The sequence below is a fragment of the Psittacula echo genome (genome assembly GCF_963264785.1).
Source record: "Psittacula echo genome assembly, chromosome: 3".
NCBI lineage: Eukaryota > Metazoa > Chordata > Aves > Psittaciformes > Psittacidae > Psittacula > Psittacula echo.
In genome coordinates this window covers 7,821,350-7,837,096 of record NC_137736.1, presented here as the reverse complement: position 1 = coordinate 7,837,096, position 15,747 = coordinate 7,821,350, and positions in this window count along the sequence as shown.

Below are 15,747 nucleotides of genomic sequence, written 5' to 3'. Positions count from 1 at the left end.
ACAAAGGTTCTATATTTGAAGAAAGTGAACTGCAGGCAATAAAGATAGCTAGTAGGTAAGCTATGCTCAGTGAGACCTTTTAATAACCCTTCTAAAAGCACAGACAACCACAACATCTTCCATCACCATAGGTAGGGCCAGAAGATTATGGGTTACATATACAATGCTCTTTAGACTTCTAACCGGCTTTAGAAATCTGAAAAAGAAGGAATGTAGTTACACAATGTCTTCCCTGTAAGACTTTTTCATTAAAGAAGGAGAATACACCCTGACAAATGTCACTAGAAAAAATGTAAAATTAAATGGCTTTGAGTTCTTGCACAGGGAGGACAAGATGTTTTGTAATGAGTGACCTAGGGAGTTCATTTATATCACATGCTGTATTAGTAGGGTTGGGTGTTATTTGTAGGGTGCCCAACCATAGCTGGTTTTACCAAGTGAAATGATTTACACTGAAGGCTGCTCTGAACTTTATCAAACGGAAGGAGAAGTGATTATAAAACATCAGGCTTCAATTGCGTCAGAGAGAAAATCTGAGAGAGGGATCAGTGATTAGAAAGAGTTGCCAGGAAATATTTGATAAGCAGCAGACCTAAGGAACTGTTACATCTCCATTTTCAAAATCCCTTTCTTTCCTGCTGTGCAAAACCAAGAGCATTATTTGGCTACGCGTGAACCACAGAATCTGAAACATCTGCAGGTGTGGTTAGACAAAAAGAAGGACAAAGAAGGAAGCATTTATGTATTCCTGTTCCCTTACTGGAAAGCTTTCCTGCAGGACATGCTCCATAAGGACTGGGTATGCGGCAGTATGGAGAGAGAAAGGGGGTGGATTCTAAGTGGCTCTGTTGAGGACAGACACAGCTTCAGGAGAGCAAGCGGCCTTGCAGTCATTCTGCATGTGTCAGAAGAAATGTATTTCTGGCAACAGAGCAAATAAGGGTATCATAGAAAAATCAGTCTCACTTGTATTCACAGTTTTGAAGCAAAGACAAGAAAGATGAAAAAATTGGTGAAAGCAGATGCCCACTAAAGCTGATCTCACTTTGGCTGAAATGGGACATACCCATGTGATTGAAGTCCACACCCCTAATACCCCAGTCATTGCTCCTTGAACCTTGGGGCACCATAGGTTTTCAGCCTGCCCTAAAACTGGTAGACCCAGAGGGACAGTGTGCAATCACTTGGGCTTCTGAAGAATGCATAAGGGTTTTGAATGTGTTCACATGGTAAAACAAAAGAGTCAAGGCTGCCATGGTAGTATGAGGGAGGTGAATGGTTTTTCAAGCGCCTTGCTTTCCTTTTTTGAAACTTCACCAGACAGCTCCCTGTTGTGGTAAAAATTAGGTGATTTCCTTCCTCCTCTTTCATCCCTCAGAGCATTCTCCTGTGAGAAATTCTGAGACTTGCCACCACCCTGTTGCATCTATTTACTGTTCTGATTAATCAATGGGGTGGCAGCTCTAAGCAGCCAAGCAAGTGGTGGGGATCATAGGAAAGGAAATGGACAGTAAGTGGGGGGTTAGCCCTTGAGGACTGTGGAAAGAAAATTCACAGGAGAGAGCCTCCCCAGTAGTTCCACTTGCATCACGTTTGCTGTGGCTCTGTTCTGTCAGGACTCTGCTCATCACTGGAGCACAGCAGGAGCAACTGGGAGGTGTCCACCAGCACAGCAGGAGTAGCTGGCACATCAGTCTGCACAGAGCAGTAGGAGGGGGTAAAACGTTATGACAGCAATTGGGAAGGATGCTCACCTTGCTCTAAGTTTAGAAAGAAATATAAGGCTCTACAATAGAACATTCCCTATTGAGAGAGGAACAAAGGATCAAGCCTCAAACTGATGGTGTCCTTTAAACTCAGATTATGAGCTATGAACAGGGTACAGAGATGGACAACAGCTTTCATTATTTACCCACAAGGGGAAGGTCAAAGACAGGTTTGGAACTATGGCCTGCATACTTCAAGAGTAGCAATCTCTTCCATGGTGTATTGTCTCAGATTTGACAATTTGATGTACCACAACGTCTCCTTCTACTGACTGCTATTGATTTAAACCTTCCTATGCAGCTCACAGATAGCACAATTCGGCTCATTACTGGCTATCTGTACAGAATATGTTAGTTTCCATGTTTCTGGGTGTGGGCTTAAGGTGGGGTTTCCTCACATCCCTTACAAACTGAACCACTAGCTCATGTTTGGCACTATATCCATTTACCTTGACTCTTCTTCTGGTGACAGTGTGACAGTAGGAGAACCAGGGAGACAAACAATGCCCTGAAACTCAGGTTTGTCTACTGCTTGCTGTACCTCTGCAAACATCTGTCCTGCTCCACTACTGAGGAGCAGACCTGGGATAGCTGTGTCACCAGCTGCTACTGCCAATTTACGTATCATGTCATTGAATCCTGCTTGGAACAAGTCTAATTGACATACTGCTAAAAACAGCGGTAGCAGCAGATTTTCCTCCACTTACACAGGGCTTTAGGGGCAGCAGGGGTGCCAGTCCAACACAACTGCTTTGTAACTCTCCTAGTGTCACAGCTTGGTACTAGAGTGAGGAGCTGTAACACTACTGTTCTGGGGCCTTTCCAGCCAGGGGTAATGGGTTATTTATTTGTCCTATATCCAGCAGGGCACAGCAGAAGAGATGACAGTAGACCCTCATGTCCCATGCCTTGGCTGTTGGGCTTGAAGTAAAAGAGCCACTTAACAAAGACAGTAGTTAAAATAGTTGGACATAAAGGGTGATAAGAGAAGTAATTTCTATTCAGACTCTACAAGAGTATTTTCTATTCGATTTTATCAGATTTCACCTTGTTGAAGTGCTCCCTTCATCTTTTCTATTAATAATTTTTAATCAGCATCTCTGGGTCTTCCCAATGAAAAGTTTTAGCAAGCATGAAAAATAAGCCTTGTATACATGATATTCCTAAGGTTTAAAATAAAGCAATAAACCCCAAAACCCAAAACACCTTCAATTGAAGGCTGTGCTAGTTTATAAACATTGTAGAGTGACACTCTACGTAAACTAGAATTGGAGGGCCATAAGATGTCACTTTTTTTTCTCATGCTTCATTTCACCTGTGTTACAATGATGTCTCCTGTATTTTTAAGAAGCCTGTGAACAGATTCAGGTGCTTTCATCACAATAGCATATGACTGAAAATAAGACGAAGAAATAGAAATACATGTTTTCTCAGCTTTTTTGAACCAAAAGCATCCTATTGAGCTAATGGACATTAAAAGAACCACAACCACACAGATCACATCTCTTGTAGTTGCTTATATGATAAATGAATGGAAGAACCAGTCTTTGAGTCCAGCATTCTTGTTTCCCCTGGCCTTTCCCTGTGCCATTAGCCAAGAGGACTCAGCAGGAAGAAAGCCTGTAGGACTAAGTGCTCATCAGTAAATACATAAATCAATTTATACTGGCTTTGGAGGGGTTTGGGAACTACACACTAGTGGGCCAGGCCCATACATTGCATATGCCATAGAGTTATGATGCTTTGCCAGAATGATATATTCCTATGAAAGATGCTTCAGTTGATCAGCCAAAATAGAATTTCACTGTAGCACTGAAAGCTGCAAAAATTATTTTCCTCATATCATATCCCAGATCAGGTAAGTACTAAGCTGTGATGAAAAATTGCAAAAAGTGTTTAAAAATGGGAACTTCCTCTCTTCCCTCCTCCACAAAATGGATGGTGCCTCCTTAAAAAATGCATCTTACCCAAACGCTTAGGTCTGAAAAGTTATGTAAAAGAAACTGGAAAAACTTAAACTTGGGCAAACTTAAAGATGTACCAGGCAATTTGTTTCTTGTGATCATTAATGTCGTTAGATGTTAACAACAGAAGGACTGTTACCATTGAATCTGTTGTAATGCTGTCCTGGGTTCAGCAGTAGCAGTCAGTTTTTCTCCTTCTTAGTAGCTGTAGCAGCACTGTGTTTTTGACTTTCAGCCTGGGAATGGAGCTGATAACACAGATGTTTAGACTGACCAAGGACTTTGAGAGTCTCATGCTCTGCCAGGGAGGAGGAGAAGCTGGGAGGAAGCAGGGACAGGACACCTGACCCAAACTAGCCAAAGAGGTATTCCATACCACAGCACGTCATGCCCAGGATGTAGAACTGGGGCCCCGGAAGGGCTGGATCATGGCAGGGTGGGGGTGAGGTACCGGTTGGTGAGCGGTTGTATTCTCTTGCTTGTTATTTCCTTTATCATTATTACTATTAGTGGTAGCAGTAGTGATTTGTGTTATACCTTAGTTATTAAACTGTTCTTATCTCAACCCATGGGAGCTGCATTCTTTTGATTCTCCTCCCCGTCCCTCCAGGAGCAGAGGGAAGAAAGGTGGCGGGGGGGGGGAAGTGGACTGCGTGGTTCTGATTTATGGCCTGGGCTTAAACCACAACAAATGCAAAATGCATCTTCACTCAAAGATTCATTTCCTTACTGATGCAACATCCTCTGTTGAAATGGTGAACAATTCCCATTTCCATGAACTGGAGAAGGCAGCGTTCATGAAGTCCCATGTTCATGAAGTCCCAGTAACCTGAGACTGATCTGGAAAGTAACTTTAAAATAGACATACATTCTCAATTTGAAATCTGCAGCCCATTACAAATGTAGCTTTTCCCTTGATAAAGTGTTTGGTGATTAATTATACTTACGGTTGAGCAGTTGTATGTTTTTTTCCAAATTTGCATTTTTCTAACCTGTTTCCAGATGCCATATCTAATTATACCCTCATCAGCCAGATTAAAGGGTCTCAGAATGACATACACCTTCTCCTTTTGTAGACATCCACTGATCATGATTAATTTACCCATTCATGTTCCCTTTCTTGGGCTAAATAAAATGAGCTCTTTGAGTCTCTCATTTTAAGGCATGTTTTCCAGACTTCCTTCTTTCTATTCTTCATTCCTTCAACTCATTCTCTGAGTAAACACCAAAATCAAACACAGCACTTAATAGGTAACTTTTGCAGTATCCTACACAGAGGTTTCATCACCTCCTTAGTACAAAACAATTTGAACAGCTTCTGTTTTCCTTTTCAGGCCCACAGGCTCCTGGTCTGCAGTCCCCTTGAATAATCAAAGTCTCTGTTTTAGTTTTCAGATACTGAAGTTAGTCACTCAGAGTAATCAGGCTTCAGTGTTTTTACCACATTTTCAGCTACTACATTACAGGTAAACATCCTGATCTAAATTGGTTTACCATTAAGTGTTGGTCAGTAATTTTATAAAAGAAAAATACAAAGGAGGTAGTGATTACTCATTAAAGTGAATGGAGCTAATAATAACATGAAGATCACACAAACATATATTGGACACATATATTCATACATTTCAGTTCATATGTTTTTGAACAAATGTCCCTATTTAGAAATTATTAATTCTGCTGTAAAGATCTGTGAGAGCATAGCTTAGAATAAATAGAGGGAATTGTTTTGTCCAAAGTGTGAATAAGCCATTTTGCAAATAAGAAACATATACGGAGATGGTTGAATACAGTCACACATGTGCAATACAAATTCACAGAAACAGCCATACCCAAATGTGAGTTTTTAGGCAATAACACATTGCATAGTCTCCGCTACTGTCAAATGGTATTTGCACTGACATAAAGAAACTCAGAAACATACAATACCATGAAACAAGTAACCTTTTCAGCAAAGAGAGGGAATAATAAAACACTGAGCAGGAAAACTCTTTTCACTTCAGAATGCCTCATCTTTTTTTGCCTGGGGAATAAAATATCCCTTTACAGTCAGACTCACAGCAGCTCCCTCCAGACAGGCTACAGGGTGCTTATTTGTAACATTCATGTCTGTATAAGGCAGTCTGTTCAGTCAAAGTTTAAAAAAAATGTAAAAAAAAAGAAAGGCAGCATAAATAATCCCCTTTTTTTATTTCTTTTTTGCACTCACTAAAATCTGTAATTGTTCCCTGAAGTGATGTGTTCCTGCACATATCACAAGTAAGAATTTGAGAGAAACCTTTACTGGCAAATCTGCTTGATTTCTCTTTCATTAATGAAGCTAATTCAGGAAAGAAGTGTTCTCAGAGCTATCCTGATGGGTAAAGAATGATCATTTGAAAGCAGTATAACCTGAGAGACACTTTTTCTTTTCACTATGTCTGATTCATGGTCTCATTTAGTTCAAAAGGAACTCCTGAGATCAGCCAGGAAAATACATGCTCACACACCTGCAGAGCAGAAAAATTCTGTATAAAGGAATCATTTCTAGTAAACCTGGAGCATAAATATAGATGTCATGTCAGTCTGCAAATGAACTTCTGGTGAATCATTAGATGGTACTAATTTGTTGAAGTCAGAAGTCAATGAAGAGGGTGAAGTCATGAGAGAATTGTGCTCCAATGATTAGATCACTGATTATCTCATGTTAATGTCTATGAACCAAAGCTATCAGGTTGTCCCAGCATTCGTGCAGGACTCTTTATGGAGTATTCAATAGTCAGAGCCAAGGATGCCACTGGCTTTGAGATCTGTTCTGTGCTAACTTTTACCTGTCACTCATTATTTCCTACATACTTTTTCCAACCAGTGATAGGAACATAAGGATTAGAGGTATTTAAATCCCCTAAAAGTGGGGTTGATCAAGCCAGGAAAAAAGGGATTCAGCTTCTAATAGATAACAGTTACCCTAGGTATGCTTCCATCTCAAAATACCATGTGTACAGAGAACAAAAGTGCTGATGACGTGGTAAGCCATTTGGCCTTATAGAGGAAATTACATTCAAGTACAAAATATTGAATCACTTGAATATGGTTTTCATACTGAAAAAGAAAAAAAAGTTATTTTTGCCACAATTGGCACTAAAGAAAACGATTTTTAAAAGGCCTGTTCTTGACAGTTTTTGTAAACTGCTGTAGCAAGTCACCCTCTGAGGATCTGGAGGGCACTTTGGGGTAGGAAGGAGGAGAAGGCACGCATCAATACAGTTACCAATTGCAAGGATGGCCTTCATCCAACTCCATTATGTCAGTTCAGGAGTCCTCATGTTAAGGATTAGTTCTGCTTTGTATGACCTCCCAAGTTTCTAATATCACATCTGACAAAAAGCACAAGATCTTACTAGGTCTCTCAACTCTGACTGGTATTGATCTACAGGAAAGTTTCCGGTACATGTCGGTTAAGTCAGAGTCCCATGCAAGAACCAGTTGTGAACATGAAATGTTACCACTTACACTGAAATATCTACACGTTCCAGGAACTGCATGGATCAGGATTTCTTACAGTTATTGGAAAACCATTTACCACAGTGTATTTCAACCTGCAGTTATTCTACAGGAAGAGGAAATACACGTGACAATAAGCTATCCATTGCAACACCTCTAAAGTAACGGAGCATGCCAGGTTTTATTTCTATTCAGTGACTCACTGTATTGCCTTTAGCAAGTTCACTTCTCTGTCTTGAAATGACATTCACAGATTTTGTATTAAGTATGCTATTTTATTATGAGGAAATAGTCTTTCAAGCTTCCCATGTTGTCATATGATAGCACCTATGTCCCATTTGATCAACAGCCATTACCACATGCAAACCATCAGGCCAATGGTAAGGCTCTTAGAAGCTTTCCTATATGCACATGCTACCTACATGTAAAAAAAAATACTGAGGTTAGGAGGGGCTGATAAGTCATTTGTTTGATTTATAGACTAAAGGAGAAATGTCCAGAATTGCATATTGGCCACTGTTGTGTTATTAAATATTTTTTCTGGGCCATTCTGAGCTAATCTGCTGTCACACTGCCAAGAAAACAAGAGCACTATGCTGCCGGATTGCTCAGGGTTAGGATAACTGATGACATCAGATGGATTTGCAGCAGACTCAAGTTTGAAACTTTGTGGCTCACAGAAGTAATTCTTAGAGAAATTCTCAGTCCTCTCAGACTAAGGCACAAAACTAAATAAACTTTTAAGTCAGTGGGGTGACGAGAAGGCAGCCTAAAAAAGGCAGGAAGGGTTGTGGACACCGTAGCATGAGGATGTTCTCTTGGCATCCAGTATTGGCATTCACATATTTGACTGCATGGCACTTCTGGTGTGGTGGATTCCAGTGGATGTGGTTATCTTCACCACCACAAGAAAACAATGACGTTGACTGGCAGGTACTGAAGACTCTGTGTGTGTCCATGAACTCTTGCCTTCCCAAGAAACCATGTTTTCCACAATGTGCTCAGAGAGCCATCAGCGGTCAGTCTTCTATTCCTATTCTGTTATGTAGCTACTGTTGGAAAAGGGTGTTGGGTTGAATGACAAACTTAAAATTGCACATGGTTTGAAACAGTTAATGACTTAAAATTTGAAGTGGTTGCTCAGACACTGGTTGAATACTAGCTGTTGCTGGAAAAAAAAAAAAAGCTTTTCTGTGCTGGTTAGGCTGCACAGAATAAGTTAAAGAGCATGATGGAGGAAGCAGAAACCATTATCAGAAACTTAGATATGAACAAAGTTGTCAGTCTTTGCCCAAACTTGAGGCAAGACCCTGGTTTTCCTAGCACAGTGTTTCATCAGTCTTGCCTACCCCCATCTACTCTCCCCTTTTCAACAGCATTCAACTGCCTGACCTGGAAGACTACAAAATCTCTTGTCCACCTTCCACCATCTATAAGTGAGGCTCAAGTTGCATTGATATGTACTTCCTCAACAACGCAATCCTGATCCAGTTCCTAAGCACCCTTTATTTTGTACACTGAATGAAGCAGGTAACTTGAAGTAGAATAACAATAAAGTTAACAAAGTTAACATCATAGCATTCTTCAAAAAAAGGTTGAGCTAGGCTTTGGTGGGCAACTTTAATCTCAGGATTTCTTAACTTTCGAATACATAACTCTTTATGCTTTTTATTCTTCCAATATTTTAATGCAATTTGGTATTGCAGACCTGTTACAGACCCACAACAAGCATGAACTTCTGCAGAAGAGGTAGCCATATGGCCACTTGTCCTTGTAGCACTAACTGGATGCAGAAGAAAAGAGAAGACGTACTCCCTGTCTGCTGCTCCAACCATGGCCAGCATGTTCAGTGGATAACTCACTGGAGTGACCCATCTCCTGAACCTTTGCCATCACCCCAGCCTGAATGGAGCCTGCACTCTGAAAATCCACTTGCTTTACCAGGAATAATACTGTGTCCATCACATATTTTGCATCCATTTGCAGGATTACTTTTCAGATTGTTCTATTCAAGTCTAAATATTTCACTGTACTTACAAGAGAGGCAAACAGAGGCTTAGCCTGCCCACCATACATGTGTAAATACCAGCTAGTGCTTGCACTCAGAAAACAAGGGTGTAGCCTGTAAGCATCCATCACATCCTGACTTCTGCCCCTGGGCTATAAAATGCAACTTGAAAAAATAGCTGTTCTGTGCTTTTGACAGGATGGGCTTTAGTTTAGAGAGACAGACAGAGCCCTGGGGGTGCATTCTGGGCATTTCCTGCTGGACTATGCAGCTGTAAAGATCAGTCACATTCTAAGCCTAACCAACTTGACAGAATCCCTTTAACTAAATCTGCAAATGAATGCAACCCCTGATGGGAAGGAAGGGCCACTGTGGCTTAATTAACTTAATGAAGATCCTGGACATTTCCAATACTAGTACAGAACAACTTAAAAGTAACACAACCAGTTGGGGATCACTCTTGGTAAAAAAAAGCTTGCAGCCCCTTCACAGAAATGATACTTCTCTGCCTTTTAGTGTTTCTGGTTTGCCCAGCAAGCCTCCAAAAACTGGCCCAATTTTAGCTGACCACTGCAAATTACTTTCTTATCCTATGCTGCCCTCCCCAAACCAATGTACTAGCCATGCTTACAGGGTATTCCGACCTAGAAATTATCATCTCCTGTAAAATACATTAAGTGCAGAAGTCACTTAAAGTCTGTTGTCTGAATCTTTTTAGCATTGGGTTGAGTGATGGCCTCAATTAACTCAGCCAGATAATTCCTGGATGCTAAGCAATGGTTAGATGTTGTCAAGTCCTCAGTTGCAAACCTGACAGTCTCAGGTCAGGCTGAGAGACCAAGCGATCAGTTTCTTTGTCTTTCCACAATAGTCAAGTAATTTGTGATCACCAGCATTCCCTGATGTACTGTGGTAAATGAGATGAGGAAAGAGAGAAAAACCAGGGGTGATATTAACTTCCTATTGACACAAGTTCACTATGGGCATCTGAAACATGAACATGCCCATGGATGTTCAGTCATCAGCAATAATTTTCCTATGAGCTAGCTTTTCATTAATATTCTCCAAATTTTGCACACTCTCTTAAAAATTCTAGGATTAGAAGTGGAAAAATCCATTGTTTTACTAGTCTGTTGGGACCAAAGAAGGCACACTGTTTTTGCTATACTCAGCAATTCTGTACTGCTTTAAAAGCAGCACTGTTTCAAATGACTCAAGAACTGGCTCTCAGCAGCTCTTGTGATGAAGTTCCACAGCTAATAAATGTCACTGAAAAGACTTTTTTTCTCAGTGGCCAACCTATGTTTTGATTTCTTCATATTTATCTCATTACTCAAACTGCAATACTTTACCCTCTTTGGTGTTTCATGCTGGAAGTACATGTAGATGGCTAAAATAGATTTATAGAGTCTACAAGGGAACTCTGTGATGATTTAGTCTGACTTCTATATAACATGCTAATAATTTTTGTCAAGCCATTGCTTCATTTCAGCCATTAATTTGTGGCAGAATCAAAGCATACTTTCTAAAAAGACAATGAGTCTCCATTAAGAGACTTCAAGTGGCAAAAGATTTATGACATGTAAAGTGCTACAAAAGTTCATTATTCTTATGGTTAAATTTGCATTCTGAGCCATAGTAACCTGAACTCTGAGCCACCAACTCTTGTTACAGCTTTGCCATTAAAGATTCCTCTATTTTCAACCCTGCTTGAGTAATACCTTAGTTTTAATTTAACTTATACTAATTGTGACAGTTTAAAGCAGTGTGACTGTGGTATTACATTCTTCACAGAAGCAGGGGTCTCAGGATTACTCAGTACTACCTAGACAATGTCACTCATTATGACTGACAGAGACACCCCTCTCTCCATATCTTGAAAGACCTCAATATTCGCGCCTCCTCTCTTCCCAGCAAAACAGCCAAAAAGAAAAAAAAAAAAAAAAATGAAAATTAATTCTGAACCTTTGTTACCACTTTTTCTGTTCTACCTTTGTGGTACTTTTCTTCTAACACATCCAAATTATCTGTGCTAAGGAAAACAATTATCTGCAGAGTTTATGTCCATAGAGAGCGGGAGCTGGAAGGGATGGCTCTGAGGAATATAGGCACCACTACAGAAAGGAGGAGAGGGCAGCAGTTTTCCCCCAAACACTATTGTTATTAACTGAAGTTGTTACTATAGAAACTTACATATGCCTGTCTCACACCAATGCCAACTCTGAGTAAATAGGATCTTGGCTTTTAAGGATTCCTCCCAAAGGCCTTTTCACATGCAGAACAGAAGGGAATTCATCGTAAGCACCTAGAAAATATTGACAATAATAATAATCTTTCACTGTGGTTTACACATTTGGCCTCGTTGTGCATACATTTCTGTATCAGCATAAATTGTTTTGGTTAGAGGCTTGACTTCATTTTTACCTTTAAATTATTGCCTCAGCTGTGGATACAGTCACACTTTATGCTTACCTTGGTATAGATTATCTTCCTCTATTAAAGAACCAAGCTACACCAGTGGAAACAGGTGTGGATTCATCCACCATAGGTGATGTGTCTCCCCCACCAGCACCACGTGCAGTCAGTGTTCTCCTGGATCATGCTGTGCATTAACAGCCATGCAGCTGCACAGCTGCCTCCCCCATCCACCATCTCCAACTATTAGCACCCTTTCTTGAGCCTAATAACATGGACACAAGTGAGGGACTTGATAAAACTTGAACTAAAACAACAGAAAAAACATGTAAGGGGATAGCATAAGTCAACTGTTTACAAAGTGTCTTCTGGTTAAAAGCAGAAATTGGGTACCTCAACATGAAACAATTCAATGATTTCATACTATGATGTTAGATTCATTAGGTAACTCCTTGAGAAGCAATGTTCCCCTTGTAGGCTCCTCTACCTTGCTGCTCAGAGACCTTACAGGTAGTTGCTTCCCTCGGTTTGCTCTCCTTGGCTTCCCCATTCAGCTGGGGTTCTACACACAAGTGCACCTTCCCTGGTTTGGGCATTTGTCAACACAGTTTTAGTGCTTTGGTTAAGTAGAATTGTACAGGTATGGGAGAAACAATGCTTCTTGTCACCTATTACCATACTCTCCAAGAAATGCAGTCACTCAGGCAGCATAAGTTTGCTTTACATCTTACTTCAGTAAATCAGATGTGGCTAACTATTCTCTATAATTTGAGGTCATGAAGATATGGCCCTCATAATTAGACTTACAGACTTTAAGTTCCAAGTGCCATTTGGTATTTTGGAACTTACCAAGTTCCAAATCCCATTTTGGAAGTGCTCAAAGAGTAGATATTGCCAGTAGCTCCCTTCCTAGGCTCAAACTCAATTCTATATTCAAACTCCATTTTAAGAAAAAGTCATGGCGGTGTAAATGAAAATTCATAGCATTAAGATCAGAAAGCAATTAGGACACTTCGTCGGATCTCCTACACAGAACTTCAGAAGGTTTCAGAGTATGACCTTGCTACTCTTCCACAGAGTCAAAAGAGTCTCTTCCTAAGAGACTTTGCTTTGACTGGGGCATATCTGCCATGAAAAGGACTGTTACAGAAGATTACTCGTTTGGAGACAAAGAGAGCAAAAAGTTTTCTGATGCCACAGTAGCATGAGATCTGAGTAAAACCAACATGAGACAATAAGCACAAACCACTTCTCCATTTGTAACGGAGCAAGAAAGGGAAAAAGCTTCAGGAAGGGCCAACAGGACCATTTTCTGTAGTGCAGCATTTTCAGCATAAGGCACCACCAGGAGCTGTGCACAGCCCACTACCAGCTACTGACTGCAACACCTACCATCTTTCTAAGGCATGAGACAAAATCCAAACACGGAGCCATCTCACTTCTGCAGAGATACAAACTGGTGAGTTAGCACTCCATCTCTGCACACCTCAGATAACAGAAATGACATATTAAATCTAGAGAAAATCTCATCCTGTAGCCAGGCTGAATAAGACATAAAGCCTGGATTCTTTCCCACAAGGTGATCTCTACTCTGTGCTGTTTCATGATTTCTGCAAGTCTTAAAGAGTTATTTAAGTGAAATAAAAATAACTTTTCCTAAATAAGTAGTTTACTGTCGAAACCTGCCAAGGCTGCATCTCCCCATACCTCAGGGGAAGAATTGGCTGTACTGAATCAGCTACACAGAGAAAGGTCTCTCTTTTCACAACTTCAACACCTACAAATCTTCCAGGGCCACTGCCCAGAGACTGACAGCATTTCTGCAATTAAAATAAACTGTCCTACAGTCAATTTTACAAAAGCAAAGTGCAGGATTTCTCTCCAGCTTATAGGGGAGAAAGTAGGGAGATACAGAGTAAAAGCAGTGTAGCACAGGAGAGATAGGATGTAGTTGTGAAAAGGTGTCCTGTGTTCCCCTCAGTCTCTAGAATTAGTTGAGCTTTGGCCATGTGAGAAAAATACAAGTGTTTCCACCTAATAAGAAAAAGACTTTTTTAGCCTTTTTTGTTGTTGGCGTTAAACACCTTGTTAATTTTTGAGCGATTAACAGCCGTTTAGCACGTAGAGAGTGTGGTGGGCAACTGCTGTAGACAAATAAATGAAGCTAAGAATGCATGCTAAGATGAAAATCAAAGCTGTCTGTTTTATTGGAAAGGCATCTGCAAATGAGAAGGGAGGAAATTGGTATCTCATTAAAAATGGGAAAGAGTGCAACAGCAAGAGAGAGAGAGGAAACTGGAATCTAGTTAAAATAACTGGAGAGTCTGTCCTAATTATATGTTTCCAATAGCTAACAAGAGGTTATTTGTTAGAGGTTCAGAGTGCTTTTTCTCCAAGCAAAGTAAACAATATTAATGGCATTATTCTGTCTCCTTGGTGCAGTAGCAGTGATGGAATCTTTTTCAAAGTAAACACTTGAGGACTGGAGATCAGCAAAGTTAACACAAGCAAAACAGGTCAATTGCTTTTTTCTCTTAATGACTAGTGGGAGTGTGGTGGCCTGACCTCTACCCCCTGCACATAAAGTAACAGGTGGGGCTTAAAAAGAGGCAGCTCAGTTTAGTAATGAACTAGACCATAGGGCAGCAGAGGCACCCTTGCCATGAACTACAGCTCCCCTCAGCCTCACCAGGTGCCTGTGTCCTGTGGTGGAAGAGTGAGACTCATTACTCCCCTCTGAACTCAGCGTCATTGTGTCTAACCAACTCAGAAGTGGATTGAACACCAGAAACTTGTGATATTTACTCCCAGTTCTTCCACTGGCTGATTCAACGACTTTGCAAAGGTAGCCTTGGGTCAGCTTGCTTCTGGATAGACTGAGGGTAAAAATACTTGCCCACATTTTTTCAAGATCCCAGTAGAAATGAGACAGAAATACGAAGTTCTATCACATTGCAGAAGGAAGCCTAGAACTTACAACTCAGCTTGTCTATAATCCTCTAAAATGTGTCCTTCAAATAGCCACAGTCAGGTTTGGAAAACTCATTGCAGGTCACAACGGGGCTTACAGCTTAGAGGGCCTGACACACAGCCTTCAGCCTTATCCCTAACCCCAGCATGACAGTGACAGTGACACAAGCTCTGGCCACCAGTTGGATGACTTTAACTGGGACTCAGTCATGTGCCAGCTAGATGCTTCTTTAGTAAAAACCAGCAGCCTGCTCCAAGCAAAAGTAAGAAAAGCACATTTTACACAGCCTGGAACAAGGAAGCTTAAACACACCAGAAATGGTGAGCTGGCTGTCATGACATGCCTTAGCCCAGGATCCCTCCAGCAGAACCTCATATCTATCCCAAACCATAATGTCTCCATGGCACAAGTTCCCTTTCCTCCTTTCTAACCCAAGAATTATCCAACATGTCATACGGGATATGTTTCAGACAAGTATGGTAGAAGGTACCACCTGAAATAGCACAAAATTCTCAATCTATAAATGACCACTATCATCAGCCTCCAGCTAAGGAACTTACATCCTCTCTGGCGTAATATCCTACCCAGAGCTCTGCTCCAGGCTATGCAACCTGGTTTGCCAAGCAGCAAATCTAGACAAAGCATCATCCTATAAAGCTGCAAAGTTTGGCTATATGATACAGGAGGTTGCTGCTTGGCAGAAACACAGTGTACTCCAGAAAGTATCTTTGCCTGCACATGTGAAACTAATGAAAGCTGAATATAGCTACACCTTAATTGCCATCTCTTCCCTACTCCAGCACCTATGAAAATGCACTTAGAGGTAGCAGGTGATGAAGAGAGCTGCTGAGAAAGTCCACCTGTGAGAGTAGTCCCAGGCACAGTTAAAAATTGAGGATGCTAACTGAATGGCAGAGAACGCTGGGATAAAACCATAAGGATTTCTGAGCAGGAGGCAAGGGGATGTTCACACCTCTGCTCACTATTTGATCTTCCTCTTCAAAAGAGCTTATGGTCCTTCACCCAGGATGGACAAGTTGCTTGTGTCCCAGAGGTCTCTTCAGATCCTCAGGCAGCACAGCCTTCCAGCCCAGCTATCCTGAAGGAGCTAAGAGCGAAACCCTGGGAGAGGGTGAGAGGTGG